Here is a 12,763-nt window from a genome sequence, read left to right on the forward strand (position 1 = left end):
ATCGGATGGAGCAGAGGTTGAGATACGGGCTGCCATGGGTGGTAATCCGCCTGCCGGAGTTGATATCCGGTGTAGCTGTACGACATGTAGACAGCGATTCGGAGGAAGAGATCACGATGAAAGCACCAATTGTTAAGGATGAAGTTCCTTAACTCGTAGATTTTGCGTCGAACGTCGCGGGAGCTTTGCCCGTCGATCAATCCGGCGTCGAATTCTAGGGTTCGTGCTTTTGTGCACGAGAGAAAAAGATAAATTGTGTAAAAAGTAGTATTTTATTTCTTGAATGAATAATATGAATAACAATGTCCACTATTTATAATAGTGAATACTAACTTAATGAGCAAGACAAAAGATATGGAAAAGATATACAAATCCATAATTAACTAACTAACTAAATAATAATAATAATTATTATTATTATAATAATCATCGTATCAGAGTACATGTGTAGTAAAGCTATCTGATACAATATAATTTTAGTACTTCCCATGTTCCAACTAAATTGAGTTATATTCCTTTTTAGGATGTCCAAATTAAATTGAGTCATTTTCTCTTCTGAGAAAAAAATAAAATATTCAATCATTCTTATTTTATTTCATCACTCACTTTACTCTCTTTATCTTTCCTATTTTATTCATCTTTCTTACTTTTTAATACAATTTCTTAATTTACGTGTTCAAAAATTTTGACTCAAACTTAATTGGAAGGAGTAATTGATGTGTGTGGGAGTTAATATGACCTTGAAGGACACAATGCATAATTCCATACTATTATTTGAATATTTACTACTCCTAAAAATATTACGGTATTTTAAATCATCACAATAAAAAGTAGTAGTAGCAAGAGTTTTATTAGTGATCAATTTGCGATTTCTACTCATTTACAATAACCTATTAACCTTTACCCGTGAACAAAACCATATTCGGCCGCAACACTAAAAAATTGAACTAGGCAACTCCTAAGTAGAGATGCTTAACGTTTATACTTTGGGTGATTAATCATGAAATCGTAATTGTTTTAAACCGGAATCGTGAGAATTAAATAAATCGAAACCGTCAATTTTGAAACCGTGGGCCGGTTCAGGTTCCAAATTTCGAAACCAAAACCGTGTAGGAACTGCAAAAAATGTCGGTAACTGTGAAATCGAACGAGCACCGCAAAAAACCACCGGGAACCGAACCGAACCACGAAAAACTACCGTTGGAATTGGAACTGGTGGTTTTCGAACAACCTGAACCGTAACCGCGAAATACGCTTAAGGTTCGGTTCCGATTCAAGATTTTCCAGAACCAAAACCGGAACCGGCGGTTCCGGAAGCTTTGGGTATGTCTACCCATAAGGCCATCTCTAACCATTTGTACAAAACTCAAACTCATTTTTGAGTGTATATATGTCACATCAAACATTAATTTCACTCCAACCATTTGCACCAAAGCCAAACCCAAACCCTAAATAATATTCTATGATTCACGTACTCTCTCCGTCCCATTATAAATGAAACATTTGATTTTCGGCTCGAAATTTTGTGTGGTGTTGTATAGAGAGTTAACGAGGAGAAAATAAAGTAAGAGATATGAAAAAATAGAGTTGATATTGTTTCCATTTTAGGAAACGTTTAATTTTTAGTGGGATGAGGTGGTACTTTTTATACTCTTTTAATCCTACTTACATATTTAATTAAATTACACATTAACCCCATAATATTTTATCGATAGTTTATGATCACATAATTCAATACAATTGGTTTTTATATATATATATATATATATATATATATATATATATATATATATATCAAGTTATATAATATTAAAAATTATTAAATGATACTAATAATAATAATAATTTTATCTAAAACATATTATAAAATGAATTTTAGTTGATTGAAAATATGCATTCAGTACTTAAATTCATTTAAATATAAATTAAACATTTAATGATCTATTGAATGAAAACATAACAAAGTGTCGTACTGAAACTCATTTAAAAATAAATAAATCTATTAAAAGAAACCCTAAACTAAATTGTCGTTCATAGAGGTGCACTGTCACGACCGCCCCCCTAGGGTTAATAAAAGCGGGCGATCGCGACTTAAAGGGATTTAAATGAACGGGCTTAGAAGGCTAGGGTTTCGATAAAAGTCTGACCAAAATTTAAGTCTAATAATTAAACGACCGAAGATATCTATATTAAAAAAAATGAAAAGACCAAAGGTTTGACATTAATAAAAAGTGTAACGAGTTCTCAACATTTAATCAAAAAGATTCATAGTTAAGTAAAAATGTACGTAAAGAAAATATCACAGCGGAAGCATCCAAGAGAAGAGTGAAGTCATGTGTGAAGACACAACGACACTCGAAGTTTCAAAACAACCATATTATTATTTCTGCTCAACACCACCAACCGCTCGTCGCTGCTCAACCTGCACATAGAGAAAACATATGCAGGGCTGAGTACTATAAAAATAATACTCAATGGCTCATGCCCGAAAACATTTTAAATAAAAGTATATATTATCATGCCATACGTAAGTAACCATCGGGGTTTTACTTTGGAAAGGCCCGAGGCACCAATCGTCGTCCATATCTGCCAATACATGACAAGGAATGCGGCCGCAAACCAGGTCACTAGACCGGCCAACCCGTACGCTAGCACACAGTCTACCATAGGTGTACACTAATCCAAGTAGGGTTTGCGGCCTTACGAGGACCCGAATTCGATTTATATAACAGTGGCAACAGCCACATCAGATAGGCACGTTAAAACAAATCACGGCATGATAATCGCTTAAAACCACCCTTATAGCTCCACAGTCATACGTAAAAGAGTTTTTAGTAAAAGAGAACCCACACATAGTGTAGGGTAGAAAAGTAGCCCACCTCGACCGTTTTGGTTTCAACTACTGCCTTTCCTTTGTTATCACGCTTTGCGCACGAGTTATCACCTTTAGATAATATATATATAACTTATCAGTCACAACCATTGACTTAATATTATGCATGTCCCTATCGTTTTCCCTTTTCCCATCATTGAACATCACATCACGTCATCACATATATCAATCATGTAATTCACTTATAGTAACATAGTGTTTTTGTAAATATAGAAGTCTGGCAGCACTGCGCAACCATTTTATAAAATTTACTAAAACTTCACCCGACTTCCGTTGGGGCCAAAATTTTACCACAAGGCAGTATACTCATCAAATAATTTTCAGTTAAAAATTCATATCAAAATAACCATTTTAGGTCGGTCAAATCGAAAACGTAACCTACTGGTCGAGAAAACACTTTCTGCCAGAAATGCGCAGTAAACTTTAAAAATTCACCAAAAATTCATCTTTCGTCCAAATAAGTTGAAATTCACACACAACACAGAAAACATCATGAAGTTTATTCAAGAAAAATAATCGGTCAAATCGGAGTTCATTTGGTCGGTCAAAAACGAGTCGGAACCTACTGTTCGGAATCACAGTTTCTCATGCTTTTAGGAATTCGAATTAGGGTTTACCCCCACTTATTCAAAATCAACTTTTCATGGTTTTAACACACAAACATGCTCAAAAGGGTCCTTAGACACATATTTTCATGAAATCACATATCATTCACAGAGGATTCATTAAATCATCAAACGATTCATTCAAAACGCAATCATATACACAATCACAAATTCCCACCGATTAAAACCCTTAGATTTGAAATCCTACACCCACTAGATGCATGAGGGAACAAAAGAAGAGTTGGGATGGAGAGGAATGGAGAATAGAGGTTGGAATGTACCTTTCTTGAACAAAACAATCGGTAGAAACGTTTAAAACTCTTGGTTCTTCAACAAACTCTTGGCGAATTGAAAGGATCTTGAGTAGAGTGGAAGAACAAGTGTGGGAGAGTGGAGAAGAGAGAATGGCGTGAGATTGAGAGAGAGAGGCGTGTGATTTGAGGTGTTAGGTTTAGGAGTCTTTTATTTATAGAATTTAGGAATAGAATATCTCCCAATTAATTAGAGAATATTTGGAGAATAAATCAAATTAAAGATGGGAGATTTGATGGAGGGGAAATTGGCGTTAATAAGGGAGAATATTTCGAAAATCATGGCTATTTAATTAGCCATTGATTTAATTTGGTATTTTCACGGAGCATAATAAAATAATTACGGAGCAGGAAAATAAATAAAATCCTCCCACATAAAATAAGGTAGTAGGCGTGTGAAATATATTCCCCCACAAGGAATAAATTTCCAAATTTTTAATAAAATAAGATAAGGCAAGATTTGCTAGGATATTCCAATTAAAACATGGAAAGAAATAATTGAGGGATCAAAATAAAGTATAAATAATTTCTTCTCCCACAAGCTAGGATATTTCGAAATCTCCTTAGGAATAATAGTGGGGGCCGATTTTTCCTCAAGAAGGAAATAGGGTAATTAGGCTTTGGATTTAATTGGATAATTATCCCAAGCAAATAATTAAATCCAAGAAAATAGAATTCATCTCCTTAAAATAATAGTGGTCGAAATTTCCACAATAAAAAGGCAAGGGAGTTATTTATGATACTAATTAAATCTCACTCCCCAAAGATAATATAATCCACCGTAATATATTTCATTCCCCATCAATTAATTAAAGCCACGTCATAAAATCAACGGTTTTGACTTGGTCAAAACAAACTAGGTCACCAAAGTGTACACATAATAAATCGTCATTTAATTGCGGCAATCAAAGCAATAAATACAACGTCTTAGGGTTCGAAAATTAGGGTTCGAAAAGCGGGGCGTTACATGCACAAACCAAACCGATCGGTGGTTAACTGCCGGTTCGTAAACCGGAACCGGTACCAGCGCGGCGGTTCCGAACCGCCGGACTGGTTCAACGGTTCATACGGTTCGGTTCAAGTTTAACATTTTGAGGAACTGGAACCACCAGCAAATAAAATTTTAAAAAATATATTTTTTGCTTATAAAAATTAAATTTTATATTTGAAAAATTATTTTTACAAATTAATAAATACAAGAATTTCATATAGCCCATATTTATTTGTTGGGTCTATGGATTCTAAGAACCATTCTTGGTTGTTTATTTTTTATAGAGACAATCTTGAATATTTTGCGGTTTACTTTTAATGTGGGACAAATTATGTTGAAATATTTTCTTTTATAACTACATTTTTAGATCATTCATTCATCTTTTTCCAATGTTGGATACAAAACTTTCTTTTGTCTTCTACTTTTCTTTAATTATTTGTTATATTTTATTAATCACTAACTTTATCTTTATTTTTGTCATGCTTCTTTTACTAAGACAAATTTATAGATAATAATATCATCAAATAGAATAGTTTAATTAAATTTGAATGTTGCATGTTGCTCATAATTTGTATTTGTATATTTATAGATTGTGGATGTGTTCAAATAATTAGATTTAAAATGTAGGTATGTTGTTGCTCACTTTTAAGAATTCTAATAAACCATTCTTGGTTGTGATTTAAATGTAAGTATGTTGTTGCTCACTTTTAAGAATTCTAAGAAACCATTTTTGGCCGTTTCACTTTTATAGAGACATTCTTGAATATTTTGTGTTTCACTTTCAATGTGGGACAAAATATGTAGAAGTATTTTCTTTTTATACCTACTGGACAAAATATGTTGAATATTTTGTGTTTCACTTTCCATTTGAATGTGGCATGTTGCTCATAATGTGTATATCTATAGAATGTGGACGTGTTCAAATAATTGAATTTAAATGTTGGTATGTTGCTCATTTTTCTCAATATATTGATTAAAATGCGAAAAAACAATTAATATGATTTGTTTAATAATGATAAAAATAGACAATTAAAGAATTATTTGTATAACGGTGTAATATAGTTTATATATTTATATATTAGTAGTAGACTAATAGTATGATTTTGTATAATAGCTATTATTCTAATAGATGTAGTATAATTTATATATAAAATTATTATTTGTGAATGTATTACGAGAAAATTCTTTTTTTTTCTAGGGAACTTTAATTATTCCATATAAGGGGTAGTTTTTTTTTTGAATTCCCACAAAGGGAGTGACGCATGTCCGTTATGCGTCTCTATAAGACGCATGTGGCCTATGCCTTGGTTGACATTGGTCCACACACATCAGTATGAACGAGATCAAGTACTTCCTTGGCCTTATTTCCTTTTGCCCTAAAAGGCCTCTTAGACATCTTGACTTCTAAGCAGGATTCACACGTTTAGAACGGCTCTTTCTCTAGACCTTTAATAAGGTCTTGGTCCACAAGAGAATGAATCCTTCTTTCGTTGGCATGACCAAGTCTAAGGTGCCATAGGTACGTTTTGTTCATTGAACTTGAAGGTTCTTTCACTTTCCTTGAAATTTTCGATGTTGTATTGAGTTCTGGATTTACGATCATTAAATTGTGTAGATGTAACTGTGTACAGATTGTTTTCCATGATACCACGACAGATATAAGAACCATCTTTCTTAATAACGCAATTGTCATTAAAAGAAATCAAATATCCATCAAAAACTAATTTTGAAATTGAAATTAAATTTCTTTTAAAAGAAGGTATCTACAAAATATTCTTCAAAATAAAAAATCTATCACTACTAAAACGCAAATAAATGTCTCCCACTACAACGGCCGCCACTTTAGTAGCGTCGCCCAGCTGGACCTCGATCTCACCATCATATAGCCTCCTTGTCACCTGCATTAAGTCAGGATCAAAACAAATATGATCAGTAGCTCATGTGTCAATAACTTAAGTATGAGTAGACGTCGAAGCCAAACATGACTTGACAAGCTAGAGCTTGGTGCATACCTGTAGCCTTGCCCCTTTTAGGACAGCCTGTCTTCCAATGCCCCTTTTGTCCACACCTGAAGCACTTTCTAGTTTTCTTCTTGTATACCTTCCTTTTCTTCTTTCCCTTAGCATCCTTAGTGGCAACCTGGTTTGGCACTTTCTTCTTTCCCGCGCTAGGCCTAGGGCTAAAGGAAGGATGTGTCGAACTAACCATCGCCGCCTTAGCTTGGACCATGAGGTCCTCTGCCGACTGAAGTTCAGTTAACAATTCAGCCAAGGTGTAGTTCCTTTTGTTCATCTCAAAGTGGAGCTTGAACTGCTGATAGCTAGGGGGTAGACTTTGAAGGATTATAGTTACTTGGGACTCGGGATCAATCGTCCCTCACAAAACCTGAATTTGATTGAGGTGGCTCATCATTTCAAGGACATGGTCCTGCACAGAAGAGCCTTCCTTCATAGTCTTCGCCATGATACTCCGAAAGGCTTGAGACTTAGCCGTTAGATTCTAAGTACCAAAAAGATTTGTGAGATTTTGCATAATCTCGGAGGCAGTCGCCATGGCAGCATGCTGATGTCTAACCACTGTTGAAATGGAGGCCAACATATAACACTTACCATCTCATTTGCCTTATGTCACCGGTTATGCACATCTCGAACTACCTGCGTGGCATTAGCCGCCGGCACAGGAGGTCATGAACCAGTGAGCACAAACTTGTACTCATCGGCTGTGAGAACGATGTCCAAATTTTGTTTCCATTTTATGTAATTTTGGCCATAGAGTTTGTTTTCTTTAAGAATTGCAGAAAGAGGATTGAATGGCATTTTGACGATTTAGGTTGCACTTCAAAACATAAGATTTGCTATTTTTCATAAACTTATGTAATAAATTTGAATAGGTTAACCATAAAACTTTTCAAAAACTTACAACAGTAAAATTAAATTTTTTTTACCCTCCATAAGAGGTCAATACTCATTAAAATTTTAGTATTTTTACTGGTCACAACACCGACGAATAGTCCAAAGACCACATAATGGCATGGCTGCCTAATATTGCCTAAGCAAGACCACCAGATTTAGCATTACAGTATTTTATTTCTACAACACACTCTCTCATAACCATGCTTATGTGCTGCTAACAAAATCAAGCTATCTCGTAAATTCTGCGTGAACAACTGAAACTCGTAGTTTCTTAGAATTATTGTTCCCACATAATGGGTGGCGATTGCTGGGTTTGGTGCCCGTTGCACAGCGGAAGACATGCATATACAAATAAATCAGATCTACAGATCTATTTGACCGATTATGTGATTAATTGATTCACATGTTAAACACAAAATTGCATGCTAGAACGCACATAAATCATGCTTAAGGAATTAAAACCTAATTCATGTTATTCTACGGTTTAGGGTTACCGATCTGATTCTCTAAAGAATCGTCGATTGCTTGCGTCTTCTCCACCTGATGTTCTTCGTACTCAACCACAAACCTTCTAATCTGTTTCCCGGACTCAGATTATGACATTTGGGTGAGCAAAGCTTGTCAGAATCAAAAAGAGCTTGATTAGAAAGAAGACAGAATATCAGTTCCGTCAAAAACTGATTTTTCCATCCACTCCCAGAGGGAAGCACGAAAATTAATGAAAAAAGTATCATTTAATATCCTTTTATATAGAGTTATGATGGGTCAGATTAGGGATCCATGGAGGTTGGACTTGAGCCAAACCTGTTGGACTTTTACTAATTAAATTGAGACCCAATTTAATTCAAATCCAAACAGAATATTACTATCATCCACTATAGTATAATAATATTGACATCCCGTCTAATCCTAAATTATGAGTAATCCTGACTTTACCTCTTTAATTTATTATTTCCCGTGTTTAAGATATAAATATCCATTAATTAATTTAACTCTGCTATTTGACTTTAATTAATTAATATCTTTTTCTAGGAGTTGTCTATTTCAAAATCTTTAATTATTATTCTGGAATAAATTCCAACCAGCCGGATTTCTTAATAATAAAACCTTTTTCAAACACCACTTGAGGATATTATCAATCTGGACTCACCCAGCACACGATTCATTGCAATAACAATACTAGCACCTCTAGACATTGATCACCACTACCCAAGATATCAGGATTCTTGGATTGCGAAAAATCCGCACCATTTAATATATTAAAGTAGTGCATAATCAATATCGTATGGTCAATGTTATGTCATCAATGATTAAGAAATAACAATCACCGAGACCTCGTCTTTCAGTAAATAGCAAGAAAGACTTATCTCAACTGTTAGATCCTTCAGTGCTATACCACACCAATGTCGTTTATTTCCTAAGGTAAGGAAACATGCGGACTAACACCGCATCCTTTCACGATAGGTAGCCAAAGCCTATCTAGATGTGAAATTCTATTTCTCTTCTACAAAGGACTAACTGTGTCACCTTCTGTGAAAGTCGTTCACGACCAGTCTACTATGCAGAAGAATTGGACTTGTTTGCTTCTTATACATTTAAATATTTGAAAAAACATCTTATAAATGGATAAGCAAACACCAATGCGATAAAATTACTTCTTCTCGCCTTGGGTTAAAAGTGGATTTTAGAGTTTATTGTATACAAGCAATTCTATCCGTGCAACATGCTCGAAATATGTTTTTCAGTATACTAATCCTAACAATCTCCGACTTATACTCAAAATCATGCTTTCAAGTATACCCACTGCCAAAACTCTCCAGCTTATACTCTAAGCAGGTCCCGAACCATGCTACATCGAACTACCATACTTTTCACTTCATGTGTAAAACATGTTATCATATTTGCATTTTGTGAATAATTCTGCTAGGTTGTTCTCTGATGATATCTTGGTAACCATAATGTCTTGTTGTGCACTTAATCCTTAATTAATTTCATACTTCCTCTATATGTGATTGCTTAGCTTCATCAGTTCGTGTTTCTCACGAGTTAGACATATGACTAGAGTAATAATAACAAAATATAATACTCATACACATACTCGGAATCACGGTCAATTATAAAATATGAGTCTATGTAACCTAAAGGACATGACATGGATGTCTGGTAAACTAGAGCATATTGTTTAGTCTTCTTCAAGTACTATAGTATATTCTTTACTCAATCCAATGTCCTTGGCCTTGGTTAAAATGATATTATGTTACTATGCCAACGGCAAAGCTAATATCTAACTTAATACACATCATAGCATACAAGAGACTTCCAATTACGGAACTTGTCTCATTCCTCTTGATCTCATTCAGTGTCGAAAAACAATTGACTAGAGACAAGATAATTCTATCTAGAAAAGTAAAACCTTTTCTTGGAATTTTCAATGCTAAAGTGTCTAAGTATTATGTAGATGTAGGATTCTTTCAGAAAACATAACATTCTTTTCTAGCATCAAAAAACTTATATGCTTAGAATGTAACTAGTTTATCTTAAATCCTCCATCCTAAAACTGGGTAGACGACCAGTTTCCTACGCTAGATAACCCTCTTAGTTGTTTATCAACTTTTATAGATGTCATCATCGTAGAGTACCAAGAATACCAAATATTGTGCACTTTCAACTATTCTGTACATGTAGCTCTATTAAGGGCACTAGTCAAATTCAAAAAAATTGACAATGTGGATGAACACATGTTCTATGATTTAGGTGCTTGCCTAAGACCATAAATGATCTACATAACCTTCCAAATCAAATGTTTCTTGTCCTTCATTACATAACCATTAAGATGTTCCATGCAGATGATCTCCTAAAGACTTCTACTAAATAGATTTGTCTTGACAATCATAATACATACATCCTAATTTATGTAAGCTATAATAGACAATATGATACAGATCGTCTTAGGCATAATGGCAGGCGAGAATATCATTCTCTATGGTTATACCCTTAGCCATTATTCTTGCCTTTTAAGATCCATGTTTACCCTTGCAGATCCACTAGCTCCCACTGACTGAAATAGACTATGGGTAGTATCGCAAGTCTTGCAAACATTCTTGTCTATTTAAGATTGTTATTCAGAATCTATCACCTTTTCAAAAACGATTATCTGAATGAGCCAATGCGTCCTTGTAGTTATAGGGATTAGATTCAAGTCGATCTACGACTGAGTCTAAAGACTCTCTTAGACCCATGAACTTGTTATGTTCCCAAAGAACGCTCCCACTACGACACTACTATTACAATCTTACATACAAACGTTGATTCTCTTAGTGCATAAGTTTTTAATGGTATGACTTCTTGGTTAAGATGGAAAAATCAATATCTCTCATTTATCTTGAGAGTTATCATGCTTGTTAGGCTTGTAGTTCTTCTCATAATCTTCATCCATGAATCTAGTATTCGATTAAACAAACACCTATCTTGTCGTGAAGATTATAGAACATGTACCTTTTTCTACCATTTAGGATAACCTTAAAACATACCTCAGTACACAACTCCAATTACTTGGATACATTTTCCAAAACATGTGTTGGAATAACTTCACACCTTGAGATGTGCTGGACTAGACTTGCCTCTAGTCCACAACTCATGTGTTGTAGAAGATACTGATGTTATGGTAGTTTCTTTACGGTATAACTGGTTGTTTCCAACGTATATCCCATCAATGATACGGTGTTACTGAGTAAACTGTTCACTTATCGAACTTGTCTTCGAAAGACTTCGATATCTTCTTATATGATTATCCCATTATTTTAGAAGAATGCTTAGAGTAGTCAACTAGGATTTGACTCCCACTACTGATCTTAACTCATTCCACGTCCATATGGTGTAAACCATTTAGACTTGCTAGTCTTTCTATGTTGCATCTCTATAAGTATTCTGAATCCCTTGAATCACCAAAGGATTCTACCTTATAGTGCATTAACCAGACGTACTTGACTTTCAAGCTATTAACAAACAAACCATTAAAATCTCGATAATCACTTGAGTTAGAAAATATCAGTTTGAACAATAACTAAGTTCTTTCTTGGCCCTATGTTTAAGTGTCATAAATACTTTATCATTCATTGTTTAAGAAGTTGAACTGTTGTGTAAAACTCAATCTTGTTGCATTTATATTGTTTAGATATACTATGATGTATAATTTGTTTTTCTATGGTATTATGATAGATATTCGAATCACATTTCTTAATAATGCACGCATTATAAAATGACATCAAATATTGCTTAATCATAAACAAGTTTAGAAACTAAAACTAAATCCTTTCTAAACTAAATTGTACCAATAAAACAAAGTCTTACACATCCAAACCAAACAATACAGTGAGCATAAAAAAATAGCTCCCACTGCAACAACTGCCCAACTGGAATTAGTTCTCCCTTTTAGAAGTTGCTTTGTTATCTAAGTCATTGTCCTTCTTATAAGAGGTCAATCCGACTTACAATGCATCTTCTCCTTGTCTTTTCACCTAATTTTTCTTGCCTTTCTTGCTTTCAACAAGCATTGATGGCAATTCATCTCTTCTCTCTTTCCATTGCTAGTCTTCTATTCGATTGAACTAAGAAATAGGAAAGATGCAACCATAATGAATTCGTCAACTATCATGTTATCTTCCTCCCATAGCAATAAAGTGAATATAATGCCGAAGGTTTTCAACTTTTCAGTTACAACCTTCATATAATCACTTCCTATTACATTTGGCGATGAACTGAGTGTAGAAACTATTTGAGTAACTGAATCAGAAGATTCCTCAAAACATTCTATCTCTTTTAGATGTCCCGATAGAATCAGGACAACGTCCTTATTGGGCATCTCTTTATCATCGATATAAACCAAGACTTGTCTCACTAGTTAAAAGAAAGTAGTTTGACATTCTTCCTCAAAGAACTTGTCAAGTACATGCATAAAATGCTTTCTCAAACTTTCTTTGTGGAATTTTGTCGAGGAAATAGATGACATGAATTGGTGAGTACAAGCTTTAAGTTTTCAACAATGAGAATCT

Source organism: Salvia splendens, chromosome 11 (assembly GCF_004379255.2).
Source record: "Salvia splendens isolate huo1 chromosome 11, SspV2, whole genome shotgun sequence".
Lineage (NCBI taxonomy): Eukaryota > Viridiplantae > Streptophyta > Magnoliopsida > Lamiales > Lamiaceae > Salvia > Salvia splendens.